The sequence below is a fragment of the Monodelphis domestica genome, chromosome 1 (genome assembly GCF_027887165.1).
Source record: "Monodelphis domestica isolate mMonDom1 chromosome 1, mMonDom1.pri, whole genome shotgun sequence".
In the NCBI taxonomy this organism is placed as follows: domain Eukaryota; kingdom Metazoa; phylum Chordata; class Mammalia; order Didelphimorphia; family Didelphidae; genus Monodelphis; species Monodelphis domestica.
The window spans coordinates 669,996,902-670,019,871 of record NC_077227.1 but is presented as its reverse complement, the minus strand read 5'-3'; the positions used below and the strand labels follow the sequence as shown (position 1 = coordinate 670,019,871).

General features: G+C 35.5%; 1 protein-coding gene across 7 annotated transcripts in view; it reads right to left on the bottom strand.

Moving 5' to 3' along the window:
- Nucleotides 1–22,970, bottom strand: part of SLC8A1 (solute carrier family 8 member A1) — a 504,419-nt gene that overhangs the window by 210,472 nt on the left and 270,977 nt on the right. The window lies entirely within an intron of this gene.

Below are 22,970 nucleotides of genomic sequence, written 5' to 3'. Positions count from 1 at the left end.
TTGTTCTGTAAGTGCTCAAACTTAAATGTATTTGTGTTGCATTGCTTTGGTGCAGTTTCCTCTTAGCTGGTGCTAAAAATGAAATCACCCTCATTTGTTATTCAAATCCAGACTTCTTTTTAAAGGTCTGGTCACTCTCTTATTTTATCAATGTCCATACTGAAGGTAGATTTCTTTCAGCAAGATTACTCTGGGCACATGCCCCTATATGAACTGAAGATGCAATAGAAAGAAGTACACTCAAAGGAACTCTCATGATTTCTTAAATCAATAAAACCTTGAAAATCTTTCATGAATGATTGACGAAGCTCAGTATGCCATCATTCTTTACGTTGTCTTCCTAAATATTAGTTGTTTCCAAAAAACATAGTTTTGGAGCTGAAGGGACCATAGAAGTCATGCATGAAATTACCTATAGAGCCTCTATTGAAACTAAGGACCCCCTTACCAATAGTTTAGAGAATTAGAAGACAGAGCCTGGTCTGTGGTGAGAAGCCCCAAACACTGAGGTATAGTTTGGGAAAGAGAATAGCAAAGACAAAAAATTATGAGTGTGTGTGTTTCAAAATGCTAACAGCATTCTAAGACTGTTTTTCCCCCTTAGTTTGAAATTCTCTTGACTTTGTTTTCTTTCAGTGGTTCTTAGTATTACTGTAATATATATAATATATATATATATATGATGTTTCCCTGTTTGATTGCAGGGATACTTGTATGTGACTCTCAATGCATGAGTTTCCCATTGTAAATACTATGAGTGCTTTGTAGAAAACACAATGAAGAAATATATAGTGATCATGAATAGTGCCATATGTTGGTAGTTAATGTGACAAAACTTTTACTACCTAGTAAAAATGCAAAATGAAGCTGAAACATAAAAGAGATGGTCAAAGTAATAGATAAGAAATCACGTCTCGAGGATATAGGGAGTGGGGAAGAAGTTATTGGCAAAGCCATTTCTGGAAGTGTGTCTCCTGTGTAAAATGAACACAAGAGTCTTAATTTTAATGTTCATTGAAAAACAGATAAAAAGGAGGTGGTAATGGTACATGTAGAAAGGAAACTGCTTCCTAAAATAGATAATTTTATGTTAAAATTTAAAAAAGAGTTAATGTATATAGCTTTGAAAAATGAACAAGAAGTTCCTAGCTAATGTGGAGGTAAAATTTTCATTTTCCTATTGAATAAAATCACAGTCCTAAAATTTTTGACTCAAACATCATCAAAGTCATCATTGTTCTGTTCATGACAGTTGGATGAAGAATATAAAGGCAAAAATTAGTACTTGGCAAAGAAACAAAAAGGAACACAATCATTATTCACATAAATCATCATAGAGTTTTGCTCATACTATATACAAACTTAATACTTGGAAGTCAAATTGACCACGGAACTTGGTTAGATGTGAACCCTAGTATAAACTTATCAGGAAAATGATAAAAGGTTGTATCCTCAATAGATATCTTATTTCAACTTAATAAAAACCACAGCAGCAAAAATCCAACAATCAGAAGCTGACATAGTTTAGTGATAAGAGGAAATTGAGAATTAAAAGCTATAATTCTTGTTTTTAAAAAGGTAAGTAGAACTTACAACTTTCAACTGAATTTCAGGAATCTTTTAAATTATTGATTTAAATCAATTGAATAAGTGCCTCAATCATTATTTGTTTAAAACTGTATTCTCTACCTGGGAGAATATGTTTCATGTTAAATTAATATTTGGCTACTTCCCTGAGATTTCAGTCACTGATTACCAGAGCCTTCTGCAATTTTCTCAATGTAAACAAAACCATTTTAAAAATTCTGTTCAGGAATAAACCCCGCCAAAAGAGCTTGGTCAGGATATTCATTATGGATTTCTCTAATGGAACTGGAAAAATGTTACTAAGATCAAGTGACTTGGGTTTGAATCTTGGATCTGCTACTTACAATATGTGTGATACTGGGAAAGTCAGTTCTCTATTATGGGGCCGTTTTTCTATCTGTAAAGTTAAGAGTAGATCCTGTTTCAGGTCTCATCTTTACATCTATAAATCTTGTGATTATAAAGGAAGGAGAGGCAAGGTGGCATGGGAAAATAGTATCAGTTTGGGAATCAAAGCATCTGGTTTTCAATCCATCCTCTGTCATTTACTATTTGTATAGCCCTAACCAAAGCACTTAATTTTCTCTGTCCGTCCTAGTCTTTATATAATATAAAATATAATATATTATATTTAAAACATATAAATATAATTTTGGGACCATTGCTCAAATGGTCTCCATTCAGGAATATGAAACTAAAGTAACTTCCAAAGTTTGTCCAAAACATGTTCATTTGAAATGAAAACATTATTTTATAGGATAAAAATACTGATTCTCATGAATCTGTAATCTATAGACAATTTCTTCTAGGAAATAAGAAAACTCTTTTAGGGACTGACATTATTGGATGTGTGGGCATCAGCTGAAACCTCAATGGCAGAATTGATTAGAAAAAGTCCATTGCGTTTTAGATTAATAATATGAAGTACATGCATCAAGCTAGGTAAGTTCAGAGTATGGAATATGTTGGAATAAATAAAATCAAGTATTCAAAACCTGTTTGAATTTTGAAAGAAAGATTTGACTTTAAAATTAAGGATAATCAGAATTAGCAGTTCATCTATATATGAGTGGTCTGCCTCCTTCTGAGATTACATAGTTCCTTGATGATGCCTTTTAAAGTACTTCTTCTGTACAAGTTAGTATTGGCAATATGCTTGAAGTCTGCTTGAACACACAATCAGTCTCAATCTCTTTTTCCCTCTATCTCCCCCTCTCATTGTTTAAGTCATAGTTGTTATTCTTCAAAGATCATGGTATTCCACAGTTTGTAGCTCTGTAGAAACACCAGAAGAAAAAAAAAGAATGTTGCTGAAAAACCATGGATACAATTTGAGACTCTTGAAAGTGCTACATAATTTTCAGACATAGGCTAGCCTGTTCTATTTATCCTCATAAATTCTGGGCCAGGTCATTGTCCATATGCAGTAACTGTCCAAGACATATATATTGAGGTACTAACTTAATGGGTTGCCCTATCCATTCACAGTCTAGTTGTTTTCATTTTTCCTTTTATGAAATTCTGCTCTGATCTCATTAGAGTGACTATAGTGTCCCTGAAGAGGCCAGGCAGGATTTGGGATTTTGCTGTGATCTGTACAATGCCATCTACAAGCAAGAGTATCTGGAGCCAAGTAGAGGGATGAATAAAGAATCTGGCAGATTGATTTCATTAGATGCCCAAAGGAAACTTACAGTGATGAGGTTCCATGGAAGGAGATCATTGCAGCTTATGTGTCCTAAGAGGCCTATGCACCATCTAGATATAAGGATTCTTACATATATATATATATATACACATATATATATATGTATATACATACATATATATATATAAATTCTGCAATAGTGCAGAATTATTGAGAGAGGTGATTTTTTTAAACTTGTGTATTTATTATTTATTTTTATCATTCTTTTCTTTTTAAAAGTTTGAGACTAAATTCTTCCCTCCCTCACAACCCTCCACTAACTGAAAAGGCAAGTAATATATCATTATACATGTGAAAGCATGTTAAGCATTTCCATGTTAGCCATATTCCCCCAAACACAAGAAAAATGAAGTGAGAAAATTTTCAATTTGCATTCAGAGTTCATCAGTTCTCTCTCTGGAGGTAGATAGCATTTCTTCATCATAAATGAGATCTTTAGAATTATCTAGGATTATTGTCTTGATCAGAGTAGCCAAGTCTTTCACAGCTGAACATCATTACAACATTGCTGTTACTGTTTCCAAAGATCTACTGGTTCTTCTCACTTCACTATGTATCAGTTCATATGGGTCTTGCTATGTTTTTCTGAAACCACCACCTCATCATTTCCCCCAGTTTTTTGTTTTATTTTTAATCACAGTTGCACTGGTTTTTACCTTCTCTTATAGTACAATAGTATTCCATCACAATTACAAACCACAGTTTTGTTCAGCCATTTCCCCAAGTGATGAGCAATCTCTCAGTTTCCAATTCATGGCCACCATAAAATTTCTATTAATACTTTTATACATGTACATTCTTTTCCTTTTTCTTCTCTCTTCCAGATACAAATCTAGTAACGGTATTACTGAGTCAAGGGGTGTGAACAGTTTTATAGCTCCTTATGCATAGTTACAAATTGTTCTCCAGAATGATTAGACCAGTTTAGTACTACAGAAGAAATTTATTAGTGTACCATTCTTCCCTTCACCCCTCCAGTATTGGTAATTTCTAATAAATATAAAGGGGAAAGGTGATTTTAAAAAGTCTTCCCTTTTATGTGTTGTCTTGCTTCCAATAATGTTCTACTATATGCTGCTTCTTCCAAACGTTTTTTTCTTCATTGAGTTATCATAAAACAGTGAATTCAGAAGTATGCTATGGAGGACAAAGGCAATATTAAATAATTTTCATATTTAGGCTTGCCTGATAGATGTGCAAAAAATGAATCCTTGTATAATATAAGATATAGCAGAAGTTTCTTCTGTGGTTTTATTTCATATTCATCATTTTTCATTTAATAATCTTTCAAGTTATCTTTTTTGTACATCTCCATTTTCCGTACAACAATAAGTATGGGAATAAAGACAAATCAACATATAGATCTACATTTAAAATATTCAATATTTTTTCTGTTCCCTTTTTCTTTGGTTTGCATAGGTGTTTATGACTATAAAGGAATTTAGATCATATTTGTTTTACTCAGATGCTTACACATTTTGCAACTTTAAAAATGGATCTAATACACTGTAGTACAATCAAACGTAATGGACTTCTCCATTAGTGGCAATGCAATGTCCCTGAACAATCTGCAGGGATCTAGGAGAAAAACACTATCCACAAGCAGAGGACAAATTGTGGGAGTAAAAACACCAAGGAAAAGCAACTGCTTGTCTACAGGGGGTGAGGACATGTCTGAGGAGAGACTCTAAATGAACAATCTAATGCAAATACCAACAACATGGAAATGGGTTCGAAATAAGAACATATGTGATACCCAGTGGAATTGCGTATCAGCTATGGGAGAGGTGGGAGGGGGGGAGGAAAAGAAAATGATCTTTGTCTCCAATGAATAATATTTGGAAATGATCAAATAAAAAAATTTTTAAAAGGAAAAAATAAAAATGGATCTATTTTTAATATATTTTAGTAGTGATGAAGCACAAAAGTAACCACTCAAAACTGATATCACTCAAGTATTTGTCTTAATTTCTTCATACTATTATGTTTCAGTTACATTTATATTTAGAATTGTTATTTTAGAATATTGAATAATTCTTCATAATGTAAAACTTTTTTAATCAAAGGAAGGAAGAAAAGGGATGGAAAGGAGGGAAGAGAGAAAAGGAGACTGGAAGGAGGAAGAGTAGAAGGAGAGAAGGAAATGAAAAAGAGAAAGAGGAAGGGGCAGGAGAGAGTTGAAGAAGGAAGGAGAAAAGGAAGGAGAGAGAGGGGAGAGGAAGAAAAGAAGAAAGAAGGGAGGGAAAAAGGAAAAGAGATAGGAGAAAGGAAGAGAGAAACAATGAATTCCTTAGGAAGGGAAGAAGGAAGAAGAAAGAAGAAAGAATAAATTATAGGGAAAAGAAAGTAGAAAGGGAGAAAGGAAGGAGAAAAAGAAAAATAAGGGAAGGAGGGAAAGAAAGTATGATGGGAAAAATAGAGAGCATTTTGCCATGATTTCAAGATTATTCTCCTACAAAATTCAACTTTTCAGCTTGACTGGTAAAGGGAAGTAACTCTTTATATAGGACTTGAATGGATGGGATGTAGGGGATAGGGATTAAGCACAATATGAAATGCTTTGGGTCAGTGCTAATTTGCATTAAATATGAATTTCCCTTATATTGAACCTGAGAAGTATGAAAATTAAGTTGGACTTTCTTCAGATATTTCTTTTTCTCTGACCAGGGAGGTCAGGGGCAGACAGTGGCAAAGTCCTCATATTTCTAGGGAACAAACGTTTTTTGTAAAAAAATCTGAAATAATACCAAGAGGATGCCACAGACCAACTCTGAACTGCTTTCAATTATCTGAACAAGAGAAAGTAAAGACAAATAATACCAAAAAAAGCCAATTAATACCAATGAACTGATGTATTTTTCCACAGGTTTCTTTCTGGGCATGCCTCATTTAGGCAATAGATTAAACTTCTAGTGTAAATGAGATTTTGCTGCTCTCAGAGCTTCCACAACATGTTTTCCTATTTTTCTATACTGACAGTTCAAGTGGAAAAAATCAGTGGTCAGCAAAATCTCTCCATTAAAGAAATAGCTCTTGGCAATTGGACATTTAATAATTATTAAAGAAGAGAGAAGTAAATGGCAAATCACAGGTCCCTAAATGTAAATATATGCTAATTGTGTACAACAATGTGATGTCTCTCACTTACTTAAGACATACATTTTCTTCTTCAAATTCTGTTAAACCAAGAATGATGTATATAAAAGATTCATTATCTAAATATGCAAACCCTCCATGCTAGAGACTTAACTGTTCTTCTGAGGCAAATTGATCATTTTGAAAAGGTGTGTCTTCAAACAGATACAAGGAGTTATAATGAATATCAACATTTATAGAAATAATATTCTAAGATGGAAATTGGGGGAAGTATAAATTTTCTCACTTTCCTCCTTTCTTTATTTTCATTCCCACTTTGGTTGAAGTTCAGGCTATTATCACCTCTCCTCTGGACTATTTTAATAATTTCCTAGTAAGTATTTCTTACTTTTAATCTTTCCCTTGCTTATTCTCTCCTTCCTATATCTGCTGATCTATTTATCTTAATACTGCGCTATGAGTCAAGACAGACCCAAATTTCTATCTTGTTTCTGATGTTGGTTGAATAGATAAGTTATTTGAATTCTCAGCCTTCATTTCCTAATTTCTAAAATGAAGTCAATATTTTTTTTTCTGCTTGTAGTACTTTTTCTCAGAAATTACCTTACATTTATTTAAGTTATATATATCTTGAATTTAGTTGTTCTCATGTTTTCTCCGCATTAGAGTATGAGCTTTTTGAGAACAGAGTCCATTTTTACCATTCTTTATAACCCCATTGTTTAACATAGTACCTAGCACATAGTAAAAAATTAATAAATGCTCCATCCAATTATATTTTCCCTCTCTATTTACCCACCCATCTATCCATTTATCTATCCATTTATTTTTGTTTTATCTTTGATATATACTGATCATGGCATTTTATTCAGTCATCCTTGGGGGACTTTTCTCCTGCTCCACTATCTTTGTTAAAGATTATACTTAAACTTCCTGACAGCATTCAAGGCCACCCACAATCTGGCACCAATCTTCATCTCCATCACCATCTCTTACTATTCCTCTTCACATTGTATAGTATGGTTATGCTGTCTGTTGCTAAGAATATTATATATTTCTATTAATGTAGCCAAGACTGACTTTCTCTTAAGTTCTCTTTTACCACTTCTCCATGGCATGGAGGTGAATATAGATTCTCAAAAGCTAAGAGAACAAGGGACAAGCTCTTATAGGTTCAAGTAAGCCAAAAAGGCTTCAAGCAAAGACCTGATGAAAACATCTATGTCTACAATCCAAGGAGTCATGCAGATAAACATATTTGGATAGGCACATCACCAGGCTGCCCACAGGGTAATATATTTTTTGGCAAAAATTACTTATAAAAAAACAAATAGCATGTTATAGAAGTGTTGTAACATGTTTCTGAGGAAGGATTATCCACATTAAAAAAATACAAATCCCTGATGTACTTACTGATAAAATATTTCATTACTTTTAAAATTCATAACTTGTAGTTATGAATTTTAATTTATGTGTTGTATACACCTGATTTTCTCCCCAACCTCACCTCTTACCTCTCCCCAGCCCCCTGCTAACTTTTCCACATGAACTGCTATAAAGTTATTACACTTCATAGTGGAGAAATTGGCTTTCTGAAAATAAATACTAATTTTATCCTTATTTACTGATAAGTTTCATTTTGTAGATTTCATTCCATATTTCCAGTCTACTGAGATTTTTCTGAAGCCTGATTTCCTCAACCTTCAGTAAATGGAAGCAGTGTAGGATAGTGGTAAGAATGATAGCTCTATAATTAGAGAACTATAAATCCTACTTCTAATTCTTGCTACTTAAATGATGTTGGATAAGTCACTGAGCATCCCCAAACGTCAGTTTCCTCATCTGGAAATTGAGGAGATGGGGTAAGATGGCCTTTGAGGTCTCAGAAGACTCTAGACTCATAGTCCTCTGTTCCTCTGAATTAGCTTCCTCTCTGAAGGTGAAATCACTGTAGATTTGAAAACCACATTCTATAAATCTTCAGGCAGGTTATTTAAAAAGATGTCCAATAAGGCATTAGTGTAGAAATATTATCAGACTTGTATCTATCCTCATCAATCAATCCTCTTTGGTACAGTTGTTTACCAGTTATGAACCCATGTATTTTAACTGTTATCTAACCTACATTTCTGAATCTGAACTATAAAGACTTTGAGAGACTAATTCCTGTACTAAATCTAGAAAGACGTACCCGGAGTAGGATCTTGACTTGCCAGCTCAAAAGCCCTATTAAACAAAATATTAAAATAAACTAAATTGGTTATTGTGTGATAAGCAAGTGAGTTTTGTTCATCATTGTTATCACATTCGTTGGAAAATTATCCTCTGAAATATTTTCCATAAGAAGACTCAAGAATATTTAAAGATGTTAAAAGGCCAAATGAAGGTGATAGGAGTCTTAGCACTGATTTTGCCAGCTTTGTGACCTTGGGGAAAATCACATAACTCCTTAAAATATTGGTTGAAAATTTGTAAAAATGATCTCTAAGAATTCTTTTAACTCTATGACAATCAAAGGCAACAAGTGCTTATGCTAATAACCACGATAGAAAGATAACTATATTCTTAATTCTTTAAGGAAAATGAAAGGAATGCACATGTATATTAAAACAGACTTGGACAAAAAAAGTCAAATGTATAAACATTGTAATTGTAAGTTTAGAGACTTAATTTTCCATTTCACCTTGATGAGACCAAATAAATGGATATGGGAAACCGATATTAGAGATTCTTAGCCTCTCTGTGAACTTGTTTCATTTTTAATAGTATATTTCAAAATAGTTTCATTTATAATCCTATATATTTAATTTTATGCATTTAAAAACTTTTTTTTTTTCAGAAAAACGGCTCCATAGGCTTCACCAGACTGCTAAAGGACCTGTTTATAACACACAACACATTAAGAACCCCTCATGTATTCTGAACTTCTCATCCTAATTTTTTTATTGCATAGTTGTGATATTCTTATGCTACAGATGGTACTCATTGGAGATCTCATTTCTCACTTGCCCACACAACTTTTCAGTTTCTTTTGGGAATAGCCTTCCCCAACTGGACTGTAAGATCTTTGAGGGTAGATACTGTTTGTTTGTTTACATATTTCAATCCCTAGTGCTCAGCATAGTGCTTAACACATAGTAGGAGCTTAACAAATGTTTGTTGACCAACTGACTGAATTAGCTTTCATGGATGAGAAGTGAGTGACCTTTTTGCATCCATGATTTTAATGAAACCCAATATTAAGGCTAATTAGTGTTTGGAGGCTTTAAATGAGTCACAGATGTCAAGCAGAAACTGACTGCTCACCCCATTAAATTAATTTGCCCTCAACTGCCTTCTTTCTATCAATGACAGTACTCTCCTCAGGCTTTCTATTCTCATAAATATAGCTTTAGGGAAAGTAGGGTGATGGGTAATCCTAGGAGATTATAGAAACATAGTTTCTGAAGACTTTTTTAAAAAAAATTAATGGGATAATAATTATTTCACTTTCCTTATAGACAAATCATTTAGTTACCAGGGATTTTCTAGTATTTGAAATATATATATTTCAGTATTTCACTTCAGAATACAATAATATAGTCACCAAAATGTTTCTACCATTTAAAGCTTCACCTTAAAGCTAATTACATTTAATGCCTCTTCCTTGCTCAAGTTTGAAAGACTTCATTTTCCCTTCACACTCAGAATCTTTATTCCTATCCACAATATTATAATTGTTCTCTCATTCTTTATCTACCACTGCCTTACTATAAAATTCCCTAAGAAAATATTTGGAAATATTTATAAATATTCTGATATAATAATCAGTGCTGCCTATTTCATGTCTACTCAATATGTCGAAGAGGAAGAAGACTAAAAGAGAAAGTTCCTTAATTTTGGAATACCCTTAGTGATTTATCCAGGCACATGGTTACTTTGGCAGGCTTTCAAATTTTTCCTACAAACTGAATCTGCTTCCCTTACCAAAGACTTCCATAAGTAAGGTTGAAGGAAATACTAAATTGTTTTTATTGTGGGGGGAGATAGTGGCAACATATTCCAGCACTCTGGTGTGGGATCTGTTCATAAAACACACACACACACACACACACACACACACACACACACACACACACTTTCATGAGAGGTACAATCTGTAGCTCTGATGTTCCTGCTTGATGGAAGAATGTTCAACAAAGTTCCAGATTTCCCATTGCTCAAAATTATCTTCTAACTAGATTAGATTATCCAAAAGTCCTAAAGCATTTGCCTTTTATAGGGAAAAAAGTAGATGGAAAGTGGTTTTGGTCTAAGAAATACGTCGTCATGACATTAGAGTTAGCACTCTAAGGATATATATATATATATATATATATATATATATATATATATATATATATTTCCACAAAAATTCGGACAATTTGTATAAGATGGAGAAAATTAGCATATTGACAAAATGTTGCTTTAAAGATGCCTACTGAGAGACTTTTTCTTGCCTAGTAACTGTTGCTAAGTAGAAGACATGATTGGGCTATAAGACTTAGGTAAATGAATCTTGGGATACAAAAATGGGTCCTTGATCATTGCCCTTATATTCTAAGAGTCCCACCTTTGAATATGTGTTTTAGCAAGCATGACTGACTTTCAAGCTCATTATCTTCTAAACTGACATTTTCTAATCCATTAGTCAAGATACATTCCAAATATTGTGTGCTGACTAGTGCTTGAAAAAAATTCAGCCTTTAACTGGAAGTCTCATGGACCAAACAGAGGTATCTTACTAGTCTTTTCTGTACAGGGACAATAAGGGAGACAAATCCCCCTGGCTTATGCTGCCCATTTTGAAGACTGGCATGATGATAATACAGAGATACTAATTTTGCTATGAGTTATATCATTGAGGCCCCTAGATACATAAGAATGCTATGGAAGACACTCATTTGAGATCTCACTTCTCACCTTCCCCTGAAGACTGTTTTTGCCACGTGTCCCCACATATAGGGACAACTTCATAGCTGGTGATGATTTTCTGGATTGCAAACCTCTCTAGTACACCAAATATCCTGTCTCATCCATCCCTAAAGTAGGAAGTCACTCTATTAGTTCTATTAACAATCACTCATCAAAAACAGACAGGACATGGAATCATTTGTAAAATGAAGTCATTGGATTAGATGGCCAGCTTTAGATCCATGATATAAAATTGTGATAATTATGCTCATTGACATCTGTTAGAGTATCTAAAAATACCCTAGAAGCACTGGATAGAGTATCTTCTTTTCTGCTTTTTGACATTCACCCCTCAATCTGTCTCTTTTCCAAAGCACACCTAGGAAAGAAGGTAGACAGGGCCAAATGGAAAACCGCAGCTAAATATGTATACCATTTGCATTATCCTATTTATATAGTGTTTTACTGCTTCAATGTTCTTTGTAGAAATTTCCTATATTTAGTTAAAACTACATAAGTATAATTTCTATGGGTCATGACACGGCAATGGTAATATTGTAGTCACAAATCCTATGTTTAGCATTTATCATCTTTTCTTTCCTCTTAAGAATTAATAGAGTTTAAATTGCTTTAGGATTTATATCTATGATACCAATTACAGTTTTACCTATATACTTTATCATAGAACTCCTCTAAAATATGTTTGGTAAAAACAAAAATGTCTATGGAACAGACAGGTAATAATGATTATGGTTCCTATTGTACAGAAAGAAGTATGCCAGTCTCCTGTTTAAAAATCTTTAGCAGATTGAGGATATTATCAAACTTTCTTAACCTGCCATAAATGAACCACAATTTGGACCTAGTTTAGCTTCAGTTAACATTTTCTTATATCATGCTGCTGCTCAATCATTTCAATTGCATTCAACTATTTATGACCCACATTTGGGGTTTTCTTGGCAAGGATACTAGAGTGATTTGCCATTTTCTTCTCCAGCTCATTTTACAGATGAGAAAGCTGAGGCAAACAGGGTGAAATGATTTTCCCAGTGTCACACTGCTAGAAAATGTCTAAGGCTGGATTTGAACTTAGGTCTACCTGACTTTTGGCCAAGTGCTCTATCCACTGTACCACCTTGCTTGCCCCTAATATTCCAATTAGCTACTCCCTTGTTGCATGACCTTGTCAATGTCTCCTCTTGTCTATTCATTTTCATAAGTCACATCCTTCCTGTGTTGCTAGAATTTACTTCTACTCATCTCTACCTGTTGAAATCCTCTCTCCTTGAAGAGCAGGAAGAGGTCCACTCAAGTATCCCCTGCTTCAAGAAGTCTTCCCTCATTGTTCAGTCCAAAGTCATTTTTATCTGCATATTTGCCTAGAACACTTTGTTTGAATTTCACTTTTTCCCTGACCACAGACCAACAGATATCCTCCTTATTTGCAAATAAGGTATATCCTGCTTATAAGAAAATCTCCCCAAAGGGCGATGCTTATGACATTTTTGACTTCTGTAAAGCATCAACACCAAGGAATAGTGTTTTGTACAAGTTTGGTGAGTTGAGTTAAATTTACTGAAGATGACTGAATGTGTTATTGCCATTTATAGAACTAGTTAATGGTATAAGAGAGAAGAGGATTCCTTGGGTGAGGGTCCCATTCAGACTGCCTTGGGCTAAGTGACCTGAATTTGGCTCAGACAGGCAGCTCAGCCCACCTCTCTGGGAAGTAAAGCAATTTGGGGCCATTTTGCTGTACCTAACAAGTTAATGTTTCTGTAGGTCTGTGTCACAAGCAATTTATTTCTACAGCCTCTGCCATCAGGATCCTGGGAAAAATGTCCACAGTCATTTTCCAGGAGAGGAGTTGATGACTGACTAAGTGATTTGCCTGCTTTCTAAGGAGCAGGGGAAACTTATTTAAGACATTTCCCATCATAAGGCTGCACCGTCAGCATCCATTCCCCTCCCCTTTCCCTCCTAAGCATTCTGACAGCAATGAGCAGTGACTGATAGCCCCCTGCCCCCTCCCTGGACAGCTGATCTCCAATTCAAGAAGGCCCAGGGCATTTGTTAGCTCAGCTCTGAAACTATATGTTGCCAAAGTAAAGGCAAATGGGAGACAGTGACAACTTTCCCGAATTTCAACTTTAACCTAATTCTCAGGGAGAGATACAACAGAGGTAGTTTAGAAAATACCACACTGGGCAGGTAGAATGCTTTGCAGATAGCTGCTGTGTTCCTTTCCTTAGTCTTCACCCCATTAAAATATGCTTGCCTAATCTCCCTTCCTTCTCTTCACCCCACTTAAATATGCTTACCTAATCTCCCTTCCTCTTACAAGCCTTTCTCTCCATTCCAGCACTGTCCACTGAGTCACCCAGTCACCTCTAACAGGAATAAATGAGGATGGCAATAAGCACCTTTAGGTGCCAGGAAACCCAATCCTAGCCTGGTTCTCAGGATGTACCCTTGATCTTTATGGAAACTCAATGATGTAGAAAATAAATAATTTGTGACATCCTTTCATACAGTAAGAGGCAAGTGCTAGGAAGAAAATGGGTTACGTGCTTTGGCAGAAGGCAGGTGACCAAAGAGAGGTTGCTGCTGCAGAATAACGTTCAAATCTACAGATTAAGGAAGTCAACAAAAGACTGCCACCTCGTCAGAGATCTCAAACCAGTTCCTCATTCAAAGAAGAGCCAAAATTCCACTGAGAGCCTGGAGTGAAAGCAGGAAACATGTTTAAAACATGTTATCCCAGGAAGCGTTCAGAGATACAGCTTTATCCCACTTCTTTACTCTCCCTTTTCAGCCTCATGCCAGGCAAACTGAAAAGAAGCCAAGCAGGGCAGGAACAAGGAGTTGGCACTGTGGGAAGAGGATAGAAGGCAGGAAAAAGGTAAGTCTTTGTTCTTGAAAAAAATTAAAACAAGGAAACTCCAAGTAGCAAAACTTTAAGGCTAGACCATACTTCCTGTGCTCTTCATTCAGAGTCAGAGATGATAAAGTTTTGAGGAAAAGATCTTAAAAATACCTCTGCTCTACCAGTAGTTAGATGTGATAAAGCCTGGAGCATCAGGGAGTAGAAATTGATTTCAATAGACCCAAACTGACATCCGCTGTCCCCCATTCACTCCTACCAACACTGGTTCTTATTTCCAAAGGTGATGGGTACACACTTGGAATTGCAGACACTCCAAACCAGACACAACCTAATGAAGAGAAATTCCTTGCAAACCAACTCGTGACACAATGGAATATACAAAATTGGAATCCGTTTTCATTATGAATCTCCAGCTGTTCAATCAACCCCAATTGGAATAGAATGTGATGGAAATTAGAAGGTAGAGTAACCTAATCTGGTTTTTGACAAATGTCTCCCTTGAAATCCAGTACAGGCAGTCCTCAACAAAAGTTCAATTGTTAGTTTGCTGCTTAGAGTTGGAGGATATTTTTCCATAGTAACAGTGTTATATGATTAGTCTTACAGGCCAGCCCACAAAAGCTTTAACCCATCATAGAGTTGAAAAAACAGTTTCCTGAGGTCCTGTTCATGGGCCTCCTTGATACAAACATGGAAAGGCAACAGGAAGACTGTTGGGGTCATCATAGCATCATTGAATCATAGATTTGGAGCTGAAGGGGGTCTCAGGATTAATCTGATCTAACCTCCTCATTTTACAGACAAAGAATTTAAAATCAGAGTTTAATGAGTATCCTAAAGACACAAAGCTAAAAAGAGGAAGAGGCTGGTTTTGAACCGAGGTTCTCTGACTCCAAATTTAGATTCTTTCCATACACCATGCTATCATTTCCTACAGACGACCACATCTTTATGTTTTTTAAGAGATATATTGAAATCACAAGTGAGCCAGTGTGGAGGGACAGACAGAAAGCTACTTTTGCCTCAGCAAGACAAAGATTCAAGTTTTGCTCTGGAATAGGCTAGCTATGTGACCTTGGGGAAATCTTTTAAACCCTAAGTGCTCCCAGGCAACTATTCAAAAACGATTAATTCCAGAACAGATGTTGATCTGTACCATAGAAGATATGCTGTCTGAAGTCCAAAAACTTTAGAATTTTCAGTTAATAACAAGGTTCTGCAACTGTTCCTAATTGCCAGTGACATTCAACTAAGTGCAACAAGTACCAGACTACTATAAAGTTTCATAAAAATCTGGGTCAATGTAAAAGATATTTGTCTACCAATTCACACTGGAAAAACAAAGTGCATGAACACTATGTCCAACTTGTGATACAGAGCTTGGCAGGTGACCTTTCTAATTAGTTCATCAATGGACACATCTTGGGCCAGATACTTCCAGAAGAGAATGAACTGAGACTGATTTGTGGAGCAATATAAGCCTAGGCTGGATTACTTTGGGAACACTGAAAAATGCTTTCAATGATTACATACTGCTTGTTGCTGAAAAAGGCTTCTTCTTTGATGCCAATGTTCTCTCACTGAGGTCAAATGAATGCATATCCTAGAACACGAACATTTCAGAAAAATAAAAATCACAATCATTTCTAAAAAGCAATGGAAACCAATGGTGGGTTCTGGCACATTCTTTATAAGGAATAATTAATATTTTTTTCAAGTGGTATGAGATAATGGACTGGAAAAAAATCATGATTATGTAGTTTGAATGTGAGACATTAACGTACAAAACAAGTGGTATATTGATACTTTTGAAATGCACACACACACACACACACACACACACACATACACACATGAAGCCAAGACGAAAGCACCCAGTATTGTTGGATATAGCTTTTATAGAAGATTCAGAGAAAAAATAAGGCCAAGAATTTCATTGAAAAAGAAGGTATATGGGAATTTAGAGCTGCAGAAGTAGGAGTATTTGTCCCTAATACATCATAGGTCAATCATTCAACAAGCATTTTGTAAGACCAGAAATGGAATTTTCAAGTACTCATTTGAAATCTTTTTAATAATAAATTCTAGCCTCAATTCTTTTTTAACTTGTAAGCCCCTTGATCTCTAAGCATCTCTAAGTCTTTAAGTCACCCTGAGCCTCAAGTCTCAGCTGGGTTCTGAACATGGATGCTAGAACTTACTTGAATCTTGAAATTCTATGAGATTCGATTCTATGAGCTTCTATGAGACATGAGACCAGATGCTATGGTTCTGAACAATAGATATTTAAGGTTTGGGCCCTGATTTGAATGGTCATACCAAGGGGGTTTCAGTGGCTAAGCAGCTTATGTTGGAAAAGTCTGGGATGGAAACTGTTTTTCAGGAAAGCATTCAAAATACTATACCTATATGAAAATTATTCATCTCTTCCTATCAGGAGATATTCAAAATAAATCTTGAAGACTTTTCTGACTTTGTCAGCACAGTGCCATGAATTAAACACAAATCAATTGCTGAGTTCAGAATAGGGCAGGGTAAGATGAGAATTCAGGTTCATTATCCCCATTTTGAGCTCTGCTAACTTTTCGGATAAAGAAATAACAAGAAAAGAGCAGGTTAATACACTATTTGACACACAAGGCTTAAAATAATTACATACTTCAAACAAATAAACAAAAAATTAGAAAAGTGAAAAACACCTTGAAGAAGTCTTGAAATTTAAACTTTGGAAAAATGATAAATCCTTGAAAATATATCACAAGCCACTCTTCTCTTGTAAGTCCAGAAGCAGATAGAAATAGGAATGAAATCTGTAATATTTTCCCATAGCGATGAGAGAAGGAACCAGATCTGTGAATTAACTGGTCGGGGAAATCCTTCCAAATGAGCAACTTTCTTTAACATTGCAGGTCAGCATCATCTCTTCAAGTTCTCTTGGTTGATTTCTAGCCCTCTCCATGCCAGCCAAACTGCTTTCCAGCCTCTACCTCTAATCTCAAATGCTGTGATCATCTGATTACTGAGCATCAACTTTGTCTTGCTCAATCTCGGGATCAGGCCCATGACATTTTCTGACCATCTCTAGGCCATGCTATTCTCTATGTACCTCCCCTAGGCCATTTCTACCTTTATCTCTGAGAATGATCATTGTATCAAGATTGACATTCCTAGAAAGGAGAATCCATTCTTTCTTGCTATGACTCCCAGTTACCATTCTCTGATGTTACCAGTCTAAAACACTCCTCCCTGAATGTAAGCTCTTTGAGAAGTCTTCTTTCTATCCCCAGAGCTTAGAAGTTTCTGGTACATAATAAACTCTTAAAATTTTCTCCTTCATTCAGTTATTCATCAGCATACACTCTGAAATTTACAGTTATGATTTTTTTAGAAGTATTGAGCAATGAAGTGACTTTTCCAGGGTAACCCAGTCAGTGTATGTCAGAGGGGAGATGGAACTACGGTTCTCCTCTCTCAAATCACTACACTTTGATGCCCCTCTCTATTACTTTTTTACTCTGCCAAAATACTAATCAACCCAGGTTGTTTATAGAGTTGAAAATATCTGCAGGTCAATTAATCAACAAACATTTTTTAAAAAGTAACTATTAAGTGCCAGGAACTCTGCTAGGTCCTGGAGATGAAGAGATAGAAATGTACATTAGTATAAGGATGCTATTTCTTCTTTTCCTCCTCCTCATCCTTCTTCTTTATTTCTCTCACCTCCCTCCCTCCTAAAAGTCTTAGTCTAGTTTTAAGTTTTAGTATCCTAAAACTGCACTAAGATTTCTGGGATAGCCAGATGTAAGTGCATAAATGCATACACATATTTACTTAAAAAGAACAAAAATATAAGGTAAATTTCACAGGCTGTCATGTTAGTAGCAGATTCAAAAAAGATGCACCAAACTTCCTTCTCCTTTGCAGGATTGCCTTTAGTAGGGAAGAAAAAATATAGAAAAACAGTTTCCATTGCACTATGCATGGTAGGAAGATTTCTTTCCAACTAGAGAACATTTCATTTCAAGGCGTACCACCTGGAGCCTTAATCTGCCAAGCTGAAAACACATCCCCCACTTTGAACGTGGCATCCAGCCAGTATGGGACATTGGACACTATATTTTGCAGCTCTGCCAGCAGGCAAAGCTTCCACAAGCAACATTGGGGGAAAATAAATTCTATTATATTATCCTTTGAATTGGTTTCCCCTCATTTTGTTAAAGCCCATGGTGACATTCTTGGCATCACACAGATAGATTGCAAGGGAAAAACAGAATCACAGCCCAATCTTCTTTTAACTCCTATCCTTCCCATGCATCTGGACTCCTCTAAACTTTTAGCCTTGGTGAGATTTTTACTCATATATCTATAAATGTGCACGTATTACTATATATAAAAGAAAATTAATGACAGGTTGGCTTAACGGGACATTATTTTAAATTAAATATCTGAAAGGGGTCCTAAGAACAAAAGAATGTTAAAAAAAAAGGTATACTGCCCTGAGGAATTTCACAGGAGGCAGGATGGCAAGGTGGAAGATGCACTGTCATGGCAGTCGATATACCCAAGTTAAAATTCTGTCATTCATTTATTATGTCTATTAGCTTGGACAGGGCTATTTATCTCTTTAGGCCTCAGTTTTCGTACCTGAAAAGTGGAAGGGAATAGATGATGGAAAAGTTCCCTTCCAAGCTATTTCAGAGAACACTGAGTCACCAAGCCTCCCTGAAAGAGGAGGAGGGGGAGTGTGTCTTAAGAGACTCTTGTCAGTGAAGTTTACTGGCTTCTCAGGTAAGGCTGATGCCTAGTCATCAAAGCAATTACACATGAAACTAACGTAAGCCAAAGGAACTACTCTGAATCTTCTTTTCTTGGTAGTCTGACCTGGAGTCCCTGTTAGATTTAATCACTCTATCATTTCCCAGAGCAGATGGAATGCCATGAACAATGGTCCTGATTCTGGTCCAATTAACTGTTCTTTAACATGATAGCTTAGTTAAGCCAATATTTTCTTGAGAGGGAGATTAATGGCAGCTGAGTAAATACCATAAAATAACTGAAAGACAATATTAAATGCTTTTCATATCTACAATGAACTTTGATTACACCATAGGGCTCAAACTCAGTGATAAGGAATCGACCACAAACAAACAGTGACTACTGGGAAACATAACTAATAAGGCTCAATAGCCCTGTTTTTTTTAACTCTCCTTTTTCTTAGATTTATACTACCCTGGATCCTGCGCGAATGAAGAGAGGCTGGAGATACTGTAACCTCTCTTCTCTGATCCAGAAAGGAGAGAAGGCAACAAGCTGCAGCCAGAAAACAAATGAATGCTTTTCTTAGAATTCTAAAGTTATTGCTACTTTGTCTAATACTGAGAAACATTTTGGTGCCATCACGTTGAGTAACTTCTTTCTTCCAATGAACCTGATAAACCCTGAAAGTGGCAGAGACCAGAATCTATCCAGAATGCTGACTTTCAGCCACGTAGGCTCCAGCCCTTTGACCTTCCCAGCGTTTCCTAATTAATCCAGTGGCTTCCTATCAATATTGTGACTGCTTAAGATTCATCTTTCTTCCCTCTGGTTTCTTAGAGCCTCATTCTACGTTTTTTCTTTTCCCAGACACAGTCATAACTAATAATCCTGTTACCCAAAGCAAATACCACACAAAGTGTGTCACGGAGAAAGCATCAGGAAAGATGAACTTATGTCAAATTTTAGAGGCAAATTTGATTAGGTAAGGATGCTAGAAAAAGATATTGGAAAATGGAGCACAGAGTCTCAAATATTTAGACCTTAGGACACTGGCAGGTCATTGTCACAGATGCAACAGGTAAGGCACATTCACGGATTAGCTCATAGGGTATAAGCATGCTTCTTAGATAAGAATGATAAAAATAATTTAAAAAAGATGGAAGAGGAAGAGAAGATAACAATAGTGACAAATCATATTATACAGTCTTTAAAGGTATGCAAAATAATATATCTATCTCTATAATCTTATCAGAATACATTATTATATAATTAGATCATATCACACCATATAATAACATATGATATCAATCATTTGACTCTTAGAGAGGAGGAGCTGAGGCTAAAATAGTTGGATGATTTGCCAAAGGTGATAAAACTAGTTAATCTCAGAGGCGGTTTCTAAATCCATATATTCTTGACTCTAGCTGATGTACCCTGTTGCTCTCTAATACCTTTCTGTTTTTATCAATTATTCATGCTATTATAAAGGATTCTTGATTATAATGGAAGAATATTGTGCTGTAAGAAGTGATCAGCAGGGAGATTTCAGAAAAACCTAGAAAGACTTATGTGAACTGATTCAAAGGGAAGTAAGCAGAACCAGGATTATATTTTATTCAGTAACAACAATATTGTACAATGATCAGTTGTGAAAGACTTAGATATTCTCAGCCATACAATGATCCAAGACAACCCAAAGGATTCATGAAGGAAAATGCAATTTACCACCAGAGAAAAAGCTGCTGGAGTCTGAATGTATATTAAGGCATGCCATTTTAAATTGTGTTTTCTTCACGGTTTTGTGTGTGTGTGTGTGTGTTTATATATGTGTGTCTGTCTTCTTCCACAATATGACAAATGTAGCAATGTTTTGCATGATGGCACATGTATAACCAATATAAAATTGCTTACCATCCCAGGAAGTGGGGAGGTGAGGGAGATAATTTGGAACTCAAAATATTAGAAAATGAATGTTAAAAATTATTTTTGCATGCAACTGGGAAAAAGAAAACATTATCAAAGAGGAACAATAAAAATAATTATTCATGCAACATCATTTGTTTCTATCTGTTAAGGGGCTACCATATTGTTCTTTAAATTTGGGCACCTTGAAGTAGTGCAAACAAAGAAAGCCACAAACAAAAATTTCACTATTCTCTATTACCACAGCTTCCCCATAGAAGTTCACTTTGCATTTCATTCATTCCATGGGTTCACAGTAATTTAATGCCTGTCATCTAGGTACATAGTATTATGGTCTAAAGACATAAAAAAATGAATTATTCAATTCAATGAGGGAAACTTTGGAGGGAAACAATGATGAAAAACATTATCCACCACCATAGAAGGAACAAACAGGGTCTGAATGCAGATCGAAATATACAATTTTTCATTTTTCCTCCATTAATTTTTCTCTATATATCTTGTATCACAATATGACAAATAGGGACATATGTATTACATGACAAAATATGTAAAACCTTTATCATATTACATGCATTCTTGGGGAGGACAGAGGAGTGGGATGGAGGGAGAGAAGATAGATTGAAAAATGTCATAAAACAATTATTAAAAATTGTATCAACATGATTAATCTAGAAAAAATTAAAAGAACAGAAAGGAAGAATTGAGGATAACCCTGAGGTTGTGAACTTGAGAAACTAGATGTATGATGGCAACCACAACAGAAACAGGGTAATGAGGAATTATGGAGGGTTATTACTTGAGAATAATACTAACTAGCCTTTATTCAGTGCTTTAAAGTTTGCAAAGGAGAAACTAAGTATAGTGGAGTGGAGAGATTGCCAAGGCTGAAGTCAGGAATACTCATCTTCTTAAGATCAAATATGACTTTAGACACTTACTAGCTGTGTGACCCTGGAGAAGTCTATTTGCCTCAGTTTCCTACCCTGTAAAATGAGTTGGAGAATGAAATGGCAAAACCATTTTAGTTTCTTTGCCAAGAAAACCCCAAATGGATTCAAGAATTGGACACTACCGAAAGGACTGAACAACCACAACAAAGTTTCCAATGTCTTTTTAAACTATTGCTTCAATTGTTCCACACAATAACCCTTAACCCTCTTTTACAAATAAGGAGACTAAAAAAGCCACAGGTTAAGTGGCTTGTCCATGGGCATTCAGCTATTAAGTATATTAGGCTAGATTTGAACTCATCTTCCTGACTTGGGCCCAGAGCTTTATCTCCCATGTAATTTAGCTGAAAGATGAATTCTGTCTTGAATATGTTGATTTTAATATGCCTTTGGGATGATGACTTAGGAAAAGTGAGCTGGTTGTTTAGATCTAGTATTCATTTATATACAGATGATAAGTGAACCCATAGGAGCAGATAAGCCCCCTAAGGAATTATCTTGGCTGTTAATTGGGGCCTTTAAGCCACCAAAGTCAATACTCTGTGCCTGGTACACCTAGCTGGACTCTTTATTAGCTGCATCTGAGCTCCTATTTCTGAACATGATCACCTTAGAGGTATCCTATACTTGACTAACATTCTACTGTAATTTTTTACTTTTGGTGACTTTTAACTGAAAAAGAAAGGAAAAAATCTCAATTGGATATTGCAGTTATAAGGAAATGTTATATTCGTTATTCCTTATAATCTCCTTGAGAAACAGAAAAAGCCAGCATTGTACCCATTTTATTTCATTATCAGGAAACTGAGGCTCAATGTGTCTAAATTAAAAGTTAAAGAAAGTTATACAACCAGCTTTGGAGAACTCCCATCTTTTTGACAAATTCAGTTGAACTATGTGCATTTTTATTAAAGTGAAACTTTTTAAATAAAAAACAGTACTCTCCCCACAAAGTAGTTTACCGACACATCTGGTGTTCTTTATAGAATCAGATTTTAAAATGACAAATAATATCTTATGGATAAGTGAGATACAGAAAGAAAATTGAGTAAAATGATGGGATAGAACCTTTGGCTTTTGCAGAAGTTCCAGTCCTCCCTTGTAGGCTATCACCTCCTTTCTATGA